Source organism: Carassius carassius, chromosome 36, assembly GCF_963082965.1.
Source record: "Carassius carassius chromosome 36, fCarCar2.1, whole genome shotgun sequence".
NCBI classification, from domain to species: Eukaryota; Metazoa; Chordata; class Actinopteri; order Cypriniformes; family Cyprinidae; genus Carassius; species Carassius carassius.
Genome location: NC_081790.1, coordinates 12,338,898 through 12,357,183, shown reverse-complemented (window position 1 = coordinate 12,357,183; position 18,286 = coordinate 12,338,898). Strand labels below are relative to the sequence as shown.

The 18,286-nt window shown below is 40.4% G+C and overlaps 1 pseudogene; it reads right to left on the bottom strand.

The window, feature by feature from the left end:
• Window positions 1-10,913: 10,913 nt before the first annotated feature.
• Window positions 10,914-12,184, bottom strand: LOC132116568 (olfactory receptor 4E2-like; annotated as a pseudogene).
• Window positions 12,185-18,286: the final 6,102 nt, after the last annotated feature.

Genomic DNA, 18,286 nt, shown 5'->3' with positions numbered 1-18,286 from the left:
AAATTGGACAGTTGAAGACTGGAAAAATGTTGCCTGGTCTGATGAGTCTCGATTTCTGTTGAGTCAGAATTTGGCGTAAACAGAATGAGAACATGGATCCATCATGCCTTGTTACCACTGTGCAGGCTCGTGGTGGTGGTTTAATGGTGTGGGGAATGTTTTCTTGGCACACTTTAGGCCCCTTAGTGCCAATTGGGCATCGTTCAAATGTCACGGCCTACCTGAGCATTGTTTCTGACCATGTCCATCCCTTTATGACCACCATGTACCCATCCTCTGATGGCTACTTCCAGCAGGATAATGCACCATGTCACAAAGCTTGAATCATTTCAAATTGGTTTCTTGAACATGACAATGATTTCACTGTACTAAAATGGCCCCCACAGTCACAAGATCTCAACCCAATAGAGCATCTTTGGGATGTGGTGGAACGGGAACTTCGTGCCCTGTGCATCCCACAAATCTCCATCAACTGCAAGATGCTATCCTATCAATATGGGCCAACATTTCTAAAGAATGCTTTCAGCACCTTGTTGAATCAATGTCACGTAGAATTAAGGCAGTTCTGAAGGTGAGAGGGGGTAAAACACTGTATTAGTATGATGTTCATAATAATCCTTTAGGTGAGTGTATACTTACTTATATGCCCTTTCCCACATTTTGTCACACACACACACACACACACACACACACACATATATATATATATATATATATATATATATATATATATATATACTGTATATGAAAACCCTCGGTTACTAAACGTAACCTCAGTTCCCTGAGATACAGAAACTAGCACTTCGTCTGCTAGATGCATATGGGAAAATCCTTTTTCTCCTGCACTGTAGCCTTTTTTTATTCATGCAGTGAAAACTTCACAGCCATTGGTTCATGCAGTGTATTAAAAATGAACCAATTGCTAGGCAACGGAGCTGCACAAGCCTATGGTGATGAAGAACGCCAAGCATTGCTAAAAATTGGTGGGGCATCTGGCTATATAAGCGGGCGTTCTCTACAGGATTCTCAGGTTACTTCAACTGAAGCGACGATGATCAAATGAAGCGTCGTGCAGCAACATAGCATGGCTAGCAATGCAGTACTCGTTCCCGTATCTCAGGGAACCGAGATACGGGAGTAGTAACATAGTACGTTCCCTTTCGATACTACAGTACAATCATGCCGTGCTAATGTAGTGGAACGACTAAAAATATGAACTTCCATAAGAATTCAATGCCCATAAGGCTGGGACTTTCAGCCTTGTGAATGTGGACGGCGAGGCCCAGCCGGCCGCCTCAAAAATATCCGCAATGGACACACCACTGGACCATGCCCAGGATGACGTGATGCCTCTAGTCGAGTGGGCCCATACTCCAATGGGGCATTGAAGGCTTAAAGAAGAGTATGCTAGCGAGATGGATTCTACTATCCATTTAGAGAGTCTTCACTTTGTGACCGGAATCCCTTTGGTGCAGTAAGCGAAGCTGACAAAGAGCTGTTCTGATCGCCTATAAAGGGCGGAATACTCAATATATATTCTCAGAGCTCTGACAGGGCAGAGCAGAGATAACTTTCTGTCCTCTTCAGAGAGAAAGCGCAATGACCTGTGCTCTGAATGGAGTGGAAAGCACCTTAGGTACATAACCATGTGACTTTTGTGTCATTTGGCCCGAATTCCAGGCAGGCAGGGCTAATGTATAGCGCCTGCAGGTCCCCTACTCGCTTCACTGATGCCAGAGCTAAATGCAGGGCAGTCTTCAGCTATAGCGACCGAAAACCTCAGAACAACTTGATGATGTAACAAAAACTCTCTCTTTTCTAGCATTTTAAATACAGTTGCTCCTTTACGCTAAAGTAAGGTTAAGGAAAACAGTCTGACACCATGGTAAAATGAGTATACTCGCACCCTAAAGAGAGCAGCCCGAAAAATGGAGCGCAGCTGGAGGAAAACAAAACTAGAGGTTTTTCGTATTGCTCGGCAGGAAAGTAACCTATCCTACAGAAAAGCATTAAAAACTGCTAGATCCGATTACGGTTCTTCTCTTTTAGAAGAAAATTAACATAACCCAAGGTATTTATTCAATACAGTGGCTAAATTAACGAAAAATAAAGCCTCAACAAGTGTTGACATTTCCCAATATCACAGCAGTAATGACTTTATAAACTACTTTATAAACTACTTTACTTCTTAAATCGATACTATTAGAGATAAAATTGTAACCATTCAGCCGTCAGCTACAGTATCGCATCCACTATAGACCCCTTGAGGAACAGTTCCACTCATTCTCTACTATAGGAGAGGAAGAATTGTATAAACTTGTTAAATCATCTAAACCAACTACATGTATGTTAGACCCTATTCCATCTAAGCTCCTAGAAGGGGTGCTTCCAGAAGTCATATATCCTCTTCTGACTATTATTGATTTCTCATTGTCATTAGGACATGTCCCCAAAACCTTCAAACTGGCTATTATTAAGCCTCTCATCAAAAAACCACAACTTGACCCCAAAGAAATGGTTAATTATAGACCGATCTCGAATCTCCATTTTCTGTCCAAGATACTAGAAAAGGTAGTATCCTCACAATTATATTCCTTCTTAGAGAAAAATTGTATCTGTGAGGATTTCCAGTCAGGATTTAGACCATATCATAGTACTGAGACTTCACTCCTAGAGTTACAAATGACCCGCTCTTATCATCTGATCGTGGTTGTATCTCTCTATTAGTCCCATTGGATCTTAGTGCTGCATTTGACACTATTGACCACAACATTCTTTTGCATAGACTTGAACACTTTGTACTTATAGTACTTTGTACTTATATGACCGCCATTAATTCGTAGCAGTGAATGAAGAGGTATAATATCGATCACAAGTGCAGTATGGAGTACCTCAAGGCTCAGTACTAAGGCAGCTAATCTTCACGCTTTACATGTTACCCTTGGGAGATATCATCAGGAAACATCGTGTTAGCTTTCACTGTTATGCTGATGATACTCAGCTCTATATTTCTTCGCGGCCCTGTGAAACACACCAATTTGAAAAAATAATGGAATGCATAGTCGATATAAAAAATGGATGACGAGTAATTTCTTACTGCTAAATTCTGTTAATTATGGGACCTTAAAACTCTGCATGTAATAACCTAGAACACTGTCTAAGACTTGATGGCTGCTCTGTCAATTCTTCGTCATCAGTTAGGAACCTAGGAGTGCTAGCAATTTTTCCTAAGAAAGCCATGTTTCTAGCATTTGTAAAACTGCATTTTTCCATCTCAAAAATATATCTAAATCACGGCCTATGCTCTCAATGTCAAATGCAGAAATGTTAATCCATGCATTTATGACCTCAAGGTTAGATTATTGTAATGCTTTATTGGGTGGTTGTTCTGCACGCTTATTAAACAAACTACAGCTAGTCCAAAATGCAGCAGCAAGAGTTCTTACTAGAACCAGGAAGTATGACCATATTAGCCTGGTCCTGTCAACACTGCACTGGCTCCCTATCAAACATCGTATTGTCACGGCTTACGCTGTTCGAAGGAACACGGAGCCGAGGGATAAACGAAACAAGGATTTATTAAATAAAACATAGGCAAGGTAAGTAGTAAATAACAGGTGGCAAGTGGCAAGTGGCAAGTAACAGGTACAAGTGGACACGTAGACAAGTAGACGAGTAGACCCGACAAAACAGAACCGAAAGGACAAGGCTTTTGTACAAGGGATAATAGGGAAAACACAGGTGGATGGCATGACTAAATTAACAGTGACATGGAACACATGCGGAAATGACAAGACACACCTGGGAACTAATCAAACCACACACGGAAGACAGAAACTGGGTCACAGGGGCAAAAACACACAAAATGAGTCCAGGTGTGTGACAGTACTCCCCCCTCCCGGTAGGTGCGTCCTCGCACCGTAGAAACAACAAAGGGAGGCGTGGGTGGGAACTTGGGAGGAGGTTCCGGTGGAGGACAGCCTCCCAGGAGGGGGCCAGCAGACAGGGACCACAGAGGAAGGAGCCAGGGAGGAGATGACGGAGGGAGGAGCCAGGGAGGAGACAGGAAGGATCTGAAGCAGGAGGTACCCAGCAGGACCCAGGCCACAGCCATAACGGCCCAAGGTGGGGCCGACGGTGGAAGGAGCCATGGAGGAGGAATGGTCACCGACTCCAGGGACTCGACCCACGGCAACGGAGCAAGTGGAGGAGGAGCCCGAGGTGGAGACGGAGAGCCGAAGAGCCAGGGTGACGGGGAGGAGCCGGAGGTCCTAGGCGGAACTGATGGCTCTGGTGACTGACGCGGCGATGTGGATCCGGAAGGCCGCGGTGAGGCCAGAGTGACCGAGGACTGAGGTGTAGCCGAGGGGATGAAGGAGCCTGACGGAGCCGGAGGGACGGAGGGATGAGGCGAAGCCGGAGGAGTGGAGTCCCGAGGCATAGGATGGACGACGCCAGACCAAGGCGGAGCCGGAGGAACGAGGGAGCCAGGCAGAGCCTGCGGACTGCTGGGCCACGGCGGAGAGGAAGGAGCTAGGAGCCATGGTGGAGCCGACGGGTCAACGGGCCGAGGCGGAGTCCAGGCCTCAGAGGCTGGAGGCGGAGGTGAGGGAGATGCCGACCAAGGCGTCGCTGGAGGATGGCGGTCCCGCTGAGCTCGCACCACAATGATGGTAGGCTGAGGGCGAGCAGAGGGGCAGCCAGACGACAGCGGAGGAGGAGGCAGGAGTGGGTGGGAGGGTGGGAATTTTGGAGGAGCAGGCATTGGAGTAAGCTCTGGGGCTGGAGCCCTTCCTGGGCTTAACGGAGGATCAGGAGCCCGTCCTGGGCTTAACGGAGAATCAGGAGCCCGTCCTGGGCTTAAAGGAGGATCAGGAGCCCGTCCTGGGCTTAACGGAAGATCAGGAGCCCTTCCTGGGCTTAACGGGGGTTCAGGAGCCCGTCCTGGGCTTAACGGGGGGTTCAGGAGCCCGTCCTGGGCTTAACGGGGGTTCAGGAGCCCGTCCTGGGCTTAACGGGGGTTCAGGAGCCCGTCCTGGGCTTAAAGGAGGATCAGGAGCCCGTCCTGGGCTTAACGGAAGATCAGGAGCCCTTCCTGGGCTTAACGGAAGATCAGGAGCCCGTCCTGGGCTTAACGGAGGATCAGGAGCCCGTCCTGGGCTTAACGGAGGATCAGGAGCCCGTCCTGGGCTTAAAGGAGGATCAGGAGCCCGTCCTGGGCTTAACGGGGGAACAGGAGCCCGTCCTGGGCTTAACGGGGAATCAGGAGCCCTTCCTGGGCTTAACAGAGGATCAGGAGCCCGTCCTGGGCTTACAGGAGGATCAGGAGCCCGTCCTGGGCTTAACGGGGGAACAGGAGCCCGTCCTGGGCTTAACGGGGAATCAGGAGCCCTTCCTGGGCTTAACAGAGGATCAGGAGCCCGTCCTGGGCTTAACGGGGGAACAGGAGCCCGTCCTGGGCTTAACAGAGGATCAGGAGCCCGTCCTGGGCTTACAGGAGGATCAGGAGCCCGTCCTGGGCTTAACGGAAGATCAGGAGCCCTTCCTGGGCTTAACAGAGGATCAGGAGCCCGTCCTGGGCTTACAGGAGGATCAGGAGCCCGTCCTGGGCTTAACGGAAGATCAGGAGCCCTTCCTGGGCTTAACAGAGGATCTGGCATAGGTGAATCGGAAACCCCCTCATTTTGACCCATTTGGCGCTCCACATTCTGCTCCCTCGTGGTGGGCAGTGTCGCCGGCTCTCGCACCTGGTCTGACGGGTTGCTCTCTGGCTCTCCGTCATCGGTGGGCTCGGGCTTATGCCTCGTACCGTGGGGAGATTGTAGGCTGGGCTCTGGGTCCAGAGTGGACCTGGCGAGATCCTCCATTGGGCCGACCGTGAGAGGTGACCCATTTCTCACCAGATTCCACTCTATAAATGCGGCGAAATCCTCCCGAGGACCATCTTCGGGCGACAACGCTCTGCACCTGGAGTTCAGGCTGGCGTGATAAAAGGTGCAGAGCGCGTGGTCCGGGTAGCTGGTGGCATTAGCTATCCAGAGAAACCGTCTGGTATGGTCCTCGAGAGACAGTCCCTCCTGCTCCAGCAGGAGGAGGAGGTATTCGGGGTGATAGAGGGGATCCATGACACACTGCGGAAAGAAAAAGACTGTGAAAAAACGGAAAACAAAACGGAGGGAAAACACGCAGTTTTTAACTTTTTAGGTCGGGTCTTCTGTCACGGCTTACGCTGTTGGAAGGAACACGGAGCCGAGGGATAAACGAAACAAGGATTTATTAAATGAAACATAGGCAAGGTAAGTAGTAAATAACAGGTGGCAAGTGGCAAGTGGCAAGTAACAGGTAACAAGTGGACACGTAGACAAGTTGACAAGTAGACGAGTAGACCCGACAAAACAGAACCGAAAGGACAAGGCTTTTGTACAAGGGATAATAGGGAAAACACAGGTGGATGGCATGACTAAATTAACAGTGACATGGAACACATGCGGAAATGACAAGACACACCTGGGAACTAATCAAACCACACACGGAAGACAGAAACTGGGTCACAGGGGCAAAAACACACAAAATGAGTCCAGGTGTGTGACACGTATAGATTTTAAAATATTGCTTATTACCTATAAAGCCCTGAATAGTTTAGCACCTCAATATTTGAAAGAGCTCCTGTTACATTATAATCCTCCACGTCTGCTGCATTCTCAAAACTCAGGCAATTTGATAATACCTAGAATATCCTTTTCCTATTTGGCGCCTAATCTCTGGAATAACCTACCTAACATTGTTCGGGAGGCAGACACAGTCTTGCAGATTAAATCTAGATTAAAGACACATCTCTTTAACCTGGGTTACACATAACACACTAAAATGCTTCTAATATCCAAATCCGTTAAAGGATTTTTAGGCTGCATTAATTAGGTAAACCGGAACCGGGAACACTTCCCATAACACCCGATGTACTTGCTACATCATTAGAAGAATGGCATCTATGCTAATATTAGTCTGTTTCTCTCTTATTCCGAGGTCACCGCAGCCACCAGATCCAATCTGTATCCAGATCAGAGGGTCATTGCAGTCACCCGGATCCAGTACTTATCCAGACCAGATGGTGGATCAGCACCTAGAAAGGCCCTCTACATCCCTGAAAGACAGCGGAGACCAGGACAACTAGAGCCCCAGATACAGATCTCCTGTAAAGACCTTGTCTCAGATGACCACCAGGACAAGACCACAGGAAACAGATTATTCTTCTGCACAATCTGACTTTGCTGCAGCATGGAATTAAACTGCAGGTTTCGTCTGGTCAGAGGAGAACTGCATGGCCCCCCAACTGAGCCTGGTTTCTCCTAATTTTTTTTTCTCCATTCTGTCACCGATGGAGTTTCGGTTCCTTGCCGGCGTCACCTCTGGCTTGCTTAGTTGGGGTCACTTCTTCTACAGCGATATCGTTGACTTGATTGCAAATAAATGCACTGACACTATTTAAACTGAACAGAGATGACATCACTGAATTCAATGATGAACTGCCTTTAACTGTCATTTTGCATTATTGACAAACTTTTCCTAATGAATGATGTTCAGTTGCTTTGATGCAATGTATTTTGTTTAAAGCGCTATATAAATAAAGGTGACTTGACTTGACTCACTAAAATACTGTATAAATAACATCATTATTATCTATTGTAATGTTACAGTAGTAATTTAGCAGACAAATAATCATATTTTATCATAGGTTTAGGGGGAGCTAGTGCAGACAAAAACACAACACTTAGGAAAATTAATGTAGCCTATATGGTATGGCACTAACAGTGGTTTAACCATGGAATTTGTAATAAAAATAAATACAAGTGGTAATTAATTTGCCAAAAAACAAAAATGCACTTTTTGGTTAAACATGGTAAAAGTCGAATAAAATCTTCAGTTTTAAAGTCATGAGAGGATGGATGGATAATGGATGTGAAGGTGCAGTTCAGGAGAGAGCTCTTAATTATGTTGCATGTCCCCAACCTAAGGATTTAAATCTTTTTCATGTCAGGTCCATACACAAAATAGGGTTGTCCATGTTTCAGAATGTGTTGTGGGTGTATGAGTGTGAGATTTGCCAGCCTAATTTTTTTTTTTCCCAGTCCACCCCTCATGGAAATTAATTGCGCAGACATGCGTTTTTTATTTACTATACATAGGCCTACTGAAGCTTGCAGTGTTTTCAGCCTCTGCTGCCTCAATATATGAGTCCCTGAACACAAACATAATATCCAGAACTGCTGTGAGTCACTTCATGAGCATTTTACTTATTTTGAGAAACATCATATCATATACAAAGAGACAACAGTGTTTCAAAGAGACACCAATATTTCAGGAGTTTAGTACACAAAATAGGACACATGCTTATTAGATAATCGTATTTGAATTGATGTATATGCTTTTATTTTTTTATTAACTATTTTTTCTCCAAACCATTGTTAGATGCAGTGTTTCCTGGAGTTATGCAAATATTTGGTTTCAACAGTATAAACTATTTCTTTTGATTTTAAATTTGCATTGAACTTCAGATCAATCTCAAAGTAAAAGGCAATACTAAAGTCTAATTGTGTGGTGGATTGTCACGGTTGGTAAACCGTGATCTCGGGCTTTTTCACTATGTGGGTGAAGTCTGTGTGTAACGCGTCAGCACTGATTGTTTGTTGTGGGCATCGCTGCTAATTGTCATCAGCAACAGCTGTCACTCATTACTCATCCCTATATATTACCCTGTCTAGCATCTTGTGTTTGTCAGAGTGTTGTTTCCTGTTTCTCGTCTATTGCTTGACGAACAATGCTGCGAATTCACTTAAAGGGTTAGTTCACCCAAAAATTAAAATGATGTCATTAATAACTCACCCTCATGTCGTTCCAAACCCGTAAGACCTCCGTTCATCTTCGGAACACAGTTTAAGATATTTTAGATTTAGTCCGAGAGCTTCCTGTCCCTCCATTGAAAGTGTGTGTATGGTACTGTATACTGTCCATGTCCAGAAAAGTAATACAAACATCATCAAAGTAGTCCATGTGACATCAGAGGGTCAGTTAGAATTTTTTGAAGCATCGAAAATACATTTTGGTCCGAAAATAGCAAAAACTATGACTTTACTCAGCATTGTCTTCTCTTCCATGTCTGTTGTGAGCGCGTTCACTGCAGTGTAGTGATATCCGGTTCGCGAACCAATCACTCGATGTAACCGGATCTTCTTGAACCAGTTCACCAAATCGAACTGAATTGTTTGAAACGGTTCACATCTCCAATAAGCATTAATCCACAAATGACTTAAGCTGTTAACTTTTTTAATGTGGCTGACACTCCCTCTGAGTTAAAACAAACCAATATCCTGGAGTAATTAATTTACTCTAACAGTACACTGACTGAACTGCTGTGAAGAGAGAACTGAAGATGAACACTGAGCTGAGCCAGATAACGAACGAACGATTGACTCGTTCTCGAGTATCGATATTACGTGGAAAAGCCGAGCTCATAAAGGAGGAGCTGGTGAAGAAAATGTAAAAAATAAGTACTGGAATATAGCCTATTGTATAAGAAAGTATATTGAAGTTTGGAAGAAAATAAATTCGAAGTGCATTAACACACAGTTATACAAGTGTAATTTTGGACAATACACTTAAAAGTAAAATCTTATTTGTTTATATTGGTAAAATAAGTGTACTTAAAAGACTATAAATCATAATTATGCAAAAGTATGATTAAGTAATAATGGTTTGCTTAAACCTACAGACTGGATAGCAGGGAAGCACAGACATTTTGAAGGGCAGGGACTCAAGTGGAAAAAAAGGGACGCCTATATGTTTAAAAACAAAAATAAACAAAACTTTAAATATATTAACATTATTATATTTGCCTTTTGTCTTTTGGATAATTAGCTTTAAATTCGTGGCACAGGTACAGTAGACTAGTCTTTTGTTCTTCACCACTCACCTCCACACCAAGACAAACACAAGTGTAAAGGGAGGGGGGCTTCTCTTCTGTGGCTCTCTGCCTGTCTGTGATGTGCCGATTATTGTGTCCTAAACTGCTGTGCTGTGCTGTGCTGTGCAGAGATGTGGAGGGGAGAAAGGCATAGGAATTTGACAGACTCAGCAATAGAAACACACAAAACACAGAGACACAACACAGTATGTACACTGTTATTACATTATGTTTTCATGTTCATGTTTCATGTTTTTCCACATGATTTAAAAATGTTTTTCAATATCAACATACACTTGACTGATTTATTTGACTATTGTGTCACCTTCTTTGAAAAGAAAAGAAAAAATGTGGCATATAAAAAAAGAAAAACAGCATAAACAAACTTCAGACTGATTATTGGCCAATTTTGCATAGGCTTGTATGATTATTGACATACATGATTTAGAAATTATGTTACACAATATGTACTGAAATTTTGGTGATGTCAGAGTAGTGTCTGTACTTTCAGGCACTTTCCATATTTTTCCATTCAGGCACGGGTGCCAGTGATTGAATAAAAACAAAGCTTAAACTGAATTGAGCTGGATAATGTAGAGCCTTTTAATATGCCTCACAAATCACAATGACAGTGATACACAAACTACAATATTGACATTTAGAGTACATTCAGTATAGTTCATTAGGGTCAAATTGGGAATCTGTTATTAAAGTGTAATTTAACCCTGAAAATGAACAAAAATTTTAGGATTTTGATCTTCAAACTTCTGAAAATGATTGTGTACATGTATTTGGCACAGTGTTTATCCAGGACATTTAAAAATGGCACTTCATGACAGGTTACAATTTTTACATCATAACCTTTTTGACAGGAGCAGGGCACTGAACATAATGTACAGCATCGAGCAGCAGGAGACATGTAAAATGAAACAGGAAAATTTGTGATCTTGATAGTCTAAAGGGTGACATACTGTATGGTCACATACCTATCATATGACATCACTGTTAAAACTATAAATTCACAAAAAAAAGAGAGCTGTAAATAAAGAGCACACATGTGAGAGGAGATTCAATATTAAAATAGACTGAAATTTAGGGTAAAATCCTGAGGCTGCATTACATACAGATGACCCAAGAAAATGTACGTGTGTGTGTGTGTGTGTGTGTGTGTGTGTGTGTGTGTGTGTGTTTGTATGTTTGTTAAAATCACACTCTTTCTCAGTTTTCACAATTCATAGCTAATGACAAACTATTTTTTGTACACTGAGTAGTACATAATTAAGTTATGATGTTTTGTGAAACATTTACTTTTGATGCAACACATGAAGTGAAAACTCTTGTGCGCACTGCTCTAATATTTAACCCATAGATTAGAGGATTGAACACAGGTGGGACTATCACCAGTTCAAGAGCCAAAAAATTACGCAAACTCTCTGAAATATCATTTGCACCATATCTACTATACAAGATATCAAAAAGCATAGCAATAGTGACATTTATAAGTGAAAATATATGTGGCAAACATGTTTGCCAGAATTTCCTTCTGTTTTCTAAAGATGCTTTACATGCAGAGATCAGTTTAATATAAGACACAATTATAAAACCTATAAAGCTCAAAAATAAAACAGTAATGGCATATCCAAAGACATTATTAACAAAAGAGGGTGCACAAGACAGTTTTACAATTGACCAGTTGTCACAATATAATTTGTCAATGTGATATTTACAAAAGGGCCTCAACTTTGATAACAGGACTGTTGCAAATGTCAAGGAGTTAGGAACAATCCATGAGAACAGAATTAGTTTCACACAGGTGTTTTTAGTTAATTTGGAATGATACTCTAAAGGTTTGCATATGGCTACATATCTATCATAAGACATCACTGTTAATATTGTGTTGTCAGAAAGCAAAGAGCTATAGATAACAAAGGTTTGCAAAGTACACATATTAGAGGAGATCACATATGAGTCAAATATTAAATCAGACAGAAATTTAGGATAAAAACCTGAAGCCCCATAAACTCCATTTATACACAAATGACACAGGAATATGTACATTGGTTCATGAAGAGCTTTCTCCATTATAATGACCACAACAAGACGTATATTAATCGACAATATAATTAGATATAAGGCAAGAAAGCAAATAAAATATACATGTCTATATGATTTAGTTTCTTTTGGCACCATAAGTGTCAGTAACAGAGGATAAGACATGTTATCCATCATGTTATTCATAGTACAGTCCTTCCAATCACATAAAATGAACAAAGATTATGTAGTACAACCAAACACAACACAATATTAATCAAAGGTCACTAAAACAACCTAACTAACACATTCATTTCATGAATCTTAAATTACCATTGTTTCCTAAGGAAATAAAGTAGCCACGGTCAGAAAAAGTGAAATAAATGTACAGTATACACAGATAGTGTGTGTCAATATTTAAAGTAATGAGGTCTTGTTCAGTTTTATATTTACTGATTTGTCATTAGGGAAATATATAAGAGACATGCTAAATTCCTTGGGATTAATTAAGAGTTTAACAATTGGCACTTTAACACTTTTAAATGAATAAATGTCAAATATACTAACAATACTTGTGCAAAAAGCCCTACTTATGCTGTAAAAGGTAGGGTAAACCCAAGATTTTGCTCACTTAGGTAGGGTACACCAAAGGGTTATATACAGTATATGTATATGTTGTCATTAGAGATTCTTTCTAAAAGTCTGTCTGGACACGACAAAGCGACCATTGAAATAATTTGTGTGAATGCATCATAAATAGAATGCAGCAGCAGCAGTTTTCTTTCAGGGATTTGTCGCGCCGCATCCAGTGTAGACAGGATCACTGATTATAATGAGTTCTATTGTGTGTCGCACCACACCGCGTCTCTGGCGTCTGATGTAGACACAGTGTAAGGTGAATTTGTCCTTTAACCTGTAATGTGGACGTTCCCTTGAAGCATAGTTAGCCAACTATCATTGCAAGTTTCAACATTACTAACATAGTTCAATGATTTGGTGTTTCCCAAATCCATAGTTTCAATAAACATTCACAAACAGCACTGAAATGTTGTGTGGCTGGAAATACAGGTCTTGACCTGTGGTTAGAAGCATAGTTTCTTGTTAGTATGACATATGAAGTTAAATAGTTCATGGACTTGAGCAAAATAAGCAAGTTAAACAGGTTGTTTTTTCTTTTAAAAAATGTGGTGCTTGAAATAAAACTTTTTTATTGATGATTGCAGTGTTAATAATTTTAATTTTAGGCATATAATTCATTATATAATAAACCTGTTTTGAAAGACCGTTTTGAAAACATTTTTATTGAGGAGTAAGCTAGCCTAATCTTTTTTTCAGTTATGTGGTGATGTGCTGTGAAATTACTGCGGGGAAATTAAATATATTAATTTAATAATAAAAGTAACTTAATTATGAATTAATATGAATAGGCATAATAATTAGAAGAATGTAACAGGCCTACAATAATTGAAAATGGCAAATTAGATATAACTAAAGTATATACAATTATTTTATTCAGAAATGTCATGGTTTATTAATTGGAAAAGTGTAAATTAAAGAACACTGACACAGCGATGAGCAACACAATCTACCAAGAGCAGCATAATTTATAGTAGGATTGCAAACATGCAGAACATGAGCAGATGCACAATTTCCATTTTGGGGTGTTAAAGAATGAGTAAATGTCACCAAATTACTATAAACCTTAGTAAATCACCTTGGATGATTCATATAAATATTCATCTCCAAAAATAACTGTCCAAATCTTTTAATTGCTTTAGTAAATACTGAGGGTAAACGTTAAAAGAGGGGTTTTTGTTGGTACAAGTTGTTAGTAAATCTGTACCTAATTCACTTAACTAAAATGAATGAATTTTATTTGTCCAGCAAAATTAATTATAGGTAGGACACTGGAAATTTTTTAGCAATGGAAATTATCTAGACAAAAAACATTGTGAGCTCAAACTTGAAGTTACTGTACTACAAACTGTTAAATGTGAGTGGATACCATTTAGCAAGCAATTTATTTGCAGTACTCAGTAACATAAAAGAATGCTAGACCTAGCATAATTGCTTTTATGTTGACTTGAATGAAATAGCCTAAAATAAAAGAATGACTTGTGGATTCATGTGAACGCCAGCAAGCAGGAATGCTTAGAATGTTTTGGATTAAACATCTCTGACGATGTTCATCGACATGGATTGATTTTATGGGTTCATAAGAAAAGGTAGGATATGGATTTATGTGAACTGCTAGTAGGCCAGTATTTGATTGGCATAAAGTTGACTTGACGTTGGATGTTCGATATTATACGCACATTATACGCACATTAAATTACTCTAAAGTTACATGCGATATTGTTGTTAACTTTTTTTATTTATATATTTCAACAGCATTTGAGGAGAATGACTTACAGTCGTAAAAATAACTGTAAACGGTTCATCTAGGTATCAACTATAAAGCAAACCTTTTTTATATTTATTAAAATAAACTGTAAATCATTTGTTTAAAAAATCTATTTTTTTCACTACTCAATGGGCTCAATCGCAAATGTAAAAATAGCATTTGAGGAGAATGACTAGTCATAAAACAAACTGTAAACTATTCATGTGTCGGTTGCACTTTATTTTACAGTACGTGTGCTTACATGTACTTATAGTGTACTTACAGTGTATTTATCCAAGAAAGTTCTGGTAATACAAGGTAACTACATGGGGTGGGGTTAGGTTTAGGGGTAGGTTCATGGTTAGTACCTAGTTAATACATTGTTATTGTAATTACTATAATAAGTACATAGTATGTACATGAGAAACAGGACTGTAAAATATATAATGCACACCTTTTACATTTTTTATATTTATCAAAATAAATTCTAAATCATATATAAAATAGGCTATTTTTAACTACCGAATAAGCTCAAATGCAAAATATGCCATCATTTAAAGCTCAATAGCATTTGAGAAGAATGACTTAGTCATAAAACAAACGGTTAAGTGTTCATCTAGGTGCCAAATATAATGCACACCTTTTACATTTTTTATATTTATATTTTTAAAGTGTAAATTATATGTAAAAATTGCTATTTGCATTTGATAAAATTACATATGAAATCCCTCAAGTGAGTCTACTTCTATCCAGGATTTGACCTCAAACCTCTTTCCTTCTATTTCCAAAAAGCTGCTTTGCATCACTGCAAAGGTGCTTGACTTTCACAGTGATACTGTCCTGTCATTATAAACATACTTGTATCATCCTCTGACCCTCCCATCATATTTCTAGATTAGAAGTTTTTAGCTTTATTAAAAAAAAAAAAAAAAACACCTGCCTGAGTCATTAAAAATTTCAGAGAGGATAATAAAACGTTTAAAAATCTGGAGCCAAGTTCTTAAAAGTCATCTTTTTTCTTTCCTTTAAATATAAAATATTTAATGGTAAAATATTGAAAATATGTATGATTAAATTTTTTTTAATAATTATTATGAACTTTTAGTTCATGAATTTATTACCGTAAAATTAACAAATCCATACTGTAGAACATGTATACAGTATGTTGCTGTAAATCTGCAAAGCATCGTGGGTAAAATAACAATAGTGGGAAATTTTACAGGAAAATGATCCTTTCCCGTGTATAATAATACAGTAATTTTGAGCTGGAATTTTTTTCTCAGCTAAATTTACCAATATGATGCACTGTTTTTTTAATGTGACCTTTTTTTTTAAAAGTGACCTTCAATGTGAGAAAGGTAAAGTTGCTTATTTTATTTAATTTTTTTGTCATTATTGTTATATTTGCAGTTTTCACTCGTGAAGTTAACATTACATGCTTTTCACTTTCAGAGTCCACTGTTAAAATATCTTATTCAGATCAGTACTACATAAACAATAACATGCATTTTGTATGATCCCTCTTATTTTGGTAAAATAATTAACATTTTGCTGATTCATCGGCTCGAGCGCTGGACACATACATCCACAGAGCTGTCCTGTGGAGAAAATCGGACCAATTGCTAGTGTGCTATGGTCCCCCCAAAAGGGGCTTTCCTGCATCTAAACAGATACTTAGCCGTTGGATAGTAGACGCTATCAATGCTACCTATGAGTCCTCTGGTCTTCCCCCGCTATTGGGAGCCAAGGCTCACTCCATATGGGGTATGGCGGCCTCCAAGGCCTTTTTAGCAGGTGCATCCATGCTGGACATCTGCAACGCTGTGGGGTGGTCCACGCCCTCCACATTCGCAAATGGCCTAGATATGCCAGTTACTCCAGATGCTTCTGTTCTCTCGTCCTAAGCTGTGCTCTTCGGATACACACTAGGCAGGGATTTGGTAGTATGGCAGCTTGGGCACCTCGTTCCCCATAGCATTTTCGACGCAGCTCGAGTTCCTGAAGAGGAATGTCTCTAGATTACGCATGTAACCATGGTTCCTCGAGGGAACAAGACTACTTGAAGCTGATGCCAGTTGGCGGCATGTGCTTTTATAGCTTCCTGGTAGCTAATGTCACCCCGCCAGTGACGTCACGCTCTTCCATAAAACAGATTACATATAATAATGTTATTGCTTCATTGGACTAAATGTGTTCTATGAGATATCGTTCATTGGACCCTAACCTTTCTAACTAAACTGGGATTTACAGCTGTGGATGTGTTTTTGACTCGTTATTACGGCGAATCTGGTATGTACTGCGTTTTGATTCATCATGTTTTGATGTGTGCTCCTGGACAAGATCCAGACACTCGTCTGAAATCCAAGGTCGCACTTTTCAGTGGGCAGGTGGACATAGTGGAAGGTCACATTCGATGATGGCCATAGTGATTCAAGTTTCTTCCTTGTCTACATTATTCATATTCACAAGCGCTTCAAATTTGTTTGCAAGGGTGACCTGGAATTGGGCTTTGATTCCAGGGTTGCTAGAGCAAGGCCAGTTTGGTCAGGGTGGCAACGGCACCTTTTTCATGACCCGTTGCAATCACAGTTGAAACTTAGCATGGACAAGGTACTGGTCAGAACCACAATCTGGTCCCTTCATTGCACGCACATTGTTGAGTGATGATCAAAAATGGTGATTGATCAAGAAGTAGTCAAGGATGGCTGAGTCATCACCAGCTGGGTTCCTCCACATAAGTTGGTGACTAGGGGGATGTTGGAAATTGCTATTACCAATGACAAACTTGTTGGTCGCAGTGAATGATAAAAGGCATAATCTGCTGTCATTTATTTAGCCAACACCAAACTTGCAAATTGTCTCTTCCCAGCCATCATGACTGGTGCTGATGTGCGTGTTAAATAAACAAGAATCTTGGTACCAAGTCCAGCGTGCATTGCAATTGGACGTAAAAGTCGTCTTTGACCTCATCTGGGCTTGTTTCTGTTGGGGTGTAAAAGGCTAAAAGGTGTACTAATATGGTACCATGAAAGGTTTCATATTGGCTGGAAGGCCAATTCACTTTTTGTTTGTCAGTCATCCACCAGAAAGCTAACCCCAGCCTATCTTTTTCTCCCCTCCAGAGTAAAACAGCATGATTTTTGCTTTGTTAACAGTTGTTGTTCCTGATCCGATAAGCTGAAGTTCAGATAATGCCATGATTGAGATCTTGCACATCAGCAGCTCTTTGGTGATGATCTCCTTTTGACCAGCATGGTGGCCGATCCATAGATTCCAAGCAGTGAGGTCAATTTCTGTTTTTGGTGTAATGATGTTACTACCGATTTTAACTCGATCCACTTTCCACCGGCAAACTGGGGCTCCAATGCAGGCGCATTGGCTCCCCCTATGTGAAAGCATTGGAAAGATTAGCTTTCAGGAAGCCCCCCGACATTATTTCTTCTCTTATCTTCAGTGTCTGTTATTTTTTTGAGTTGTTCCAGCTAATTTCTTAAAGAGCAGGTCATATGGGTTTTTGAAAAATATCTCTTTTACAGTTTAGAACGTAGCTATCCTTAAATTAAAACAATCTACAAAGTTGTTTATCAAAAAATTGCATGATAAATAAAGATATTGTCACTGAGTAACTAATTTGCACTGCCCACAAACACTTTTGCTATTAGTGTGTTTACATCATGTTGAGATAACGCTGTGTTCAAGGATTCCACAGAAATACAATTCGAACCTTTTGTTTTGTGCATGTCATTTTATCAAGGACTGCTTCTACAATTTCGGCTTTTATCTTTGTTGGCTTCTAATCTTCTTAATTTGGACTAACAAGCTCTCTGAACCACAACCTGTAAGTAGTAAGATTGATACATTATGTGTACATTTTTTAATTGATTGCTAAAATTATTAAGTTTTTGTGCTAATAT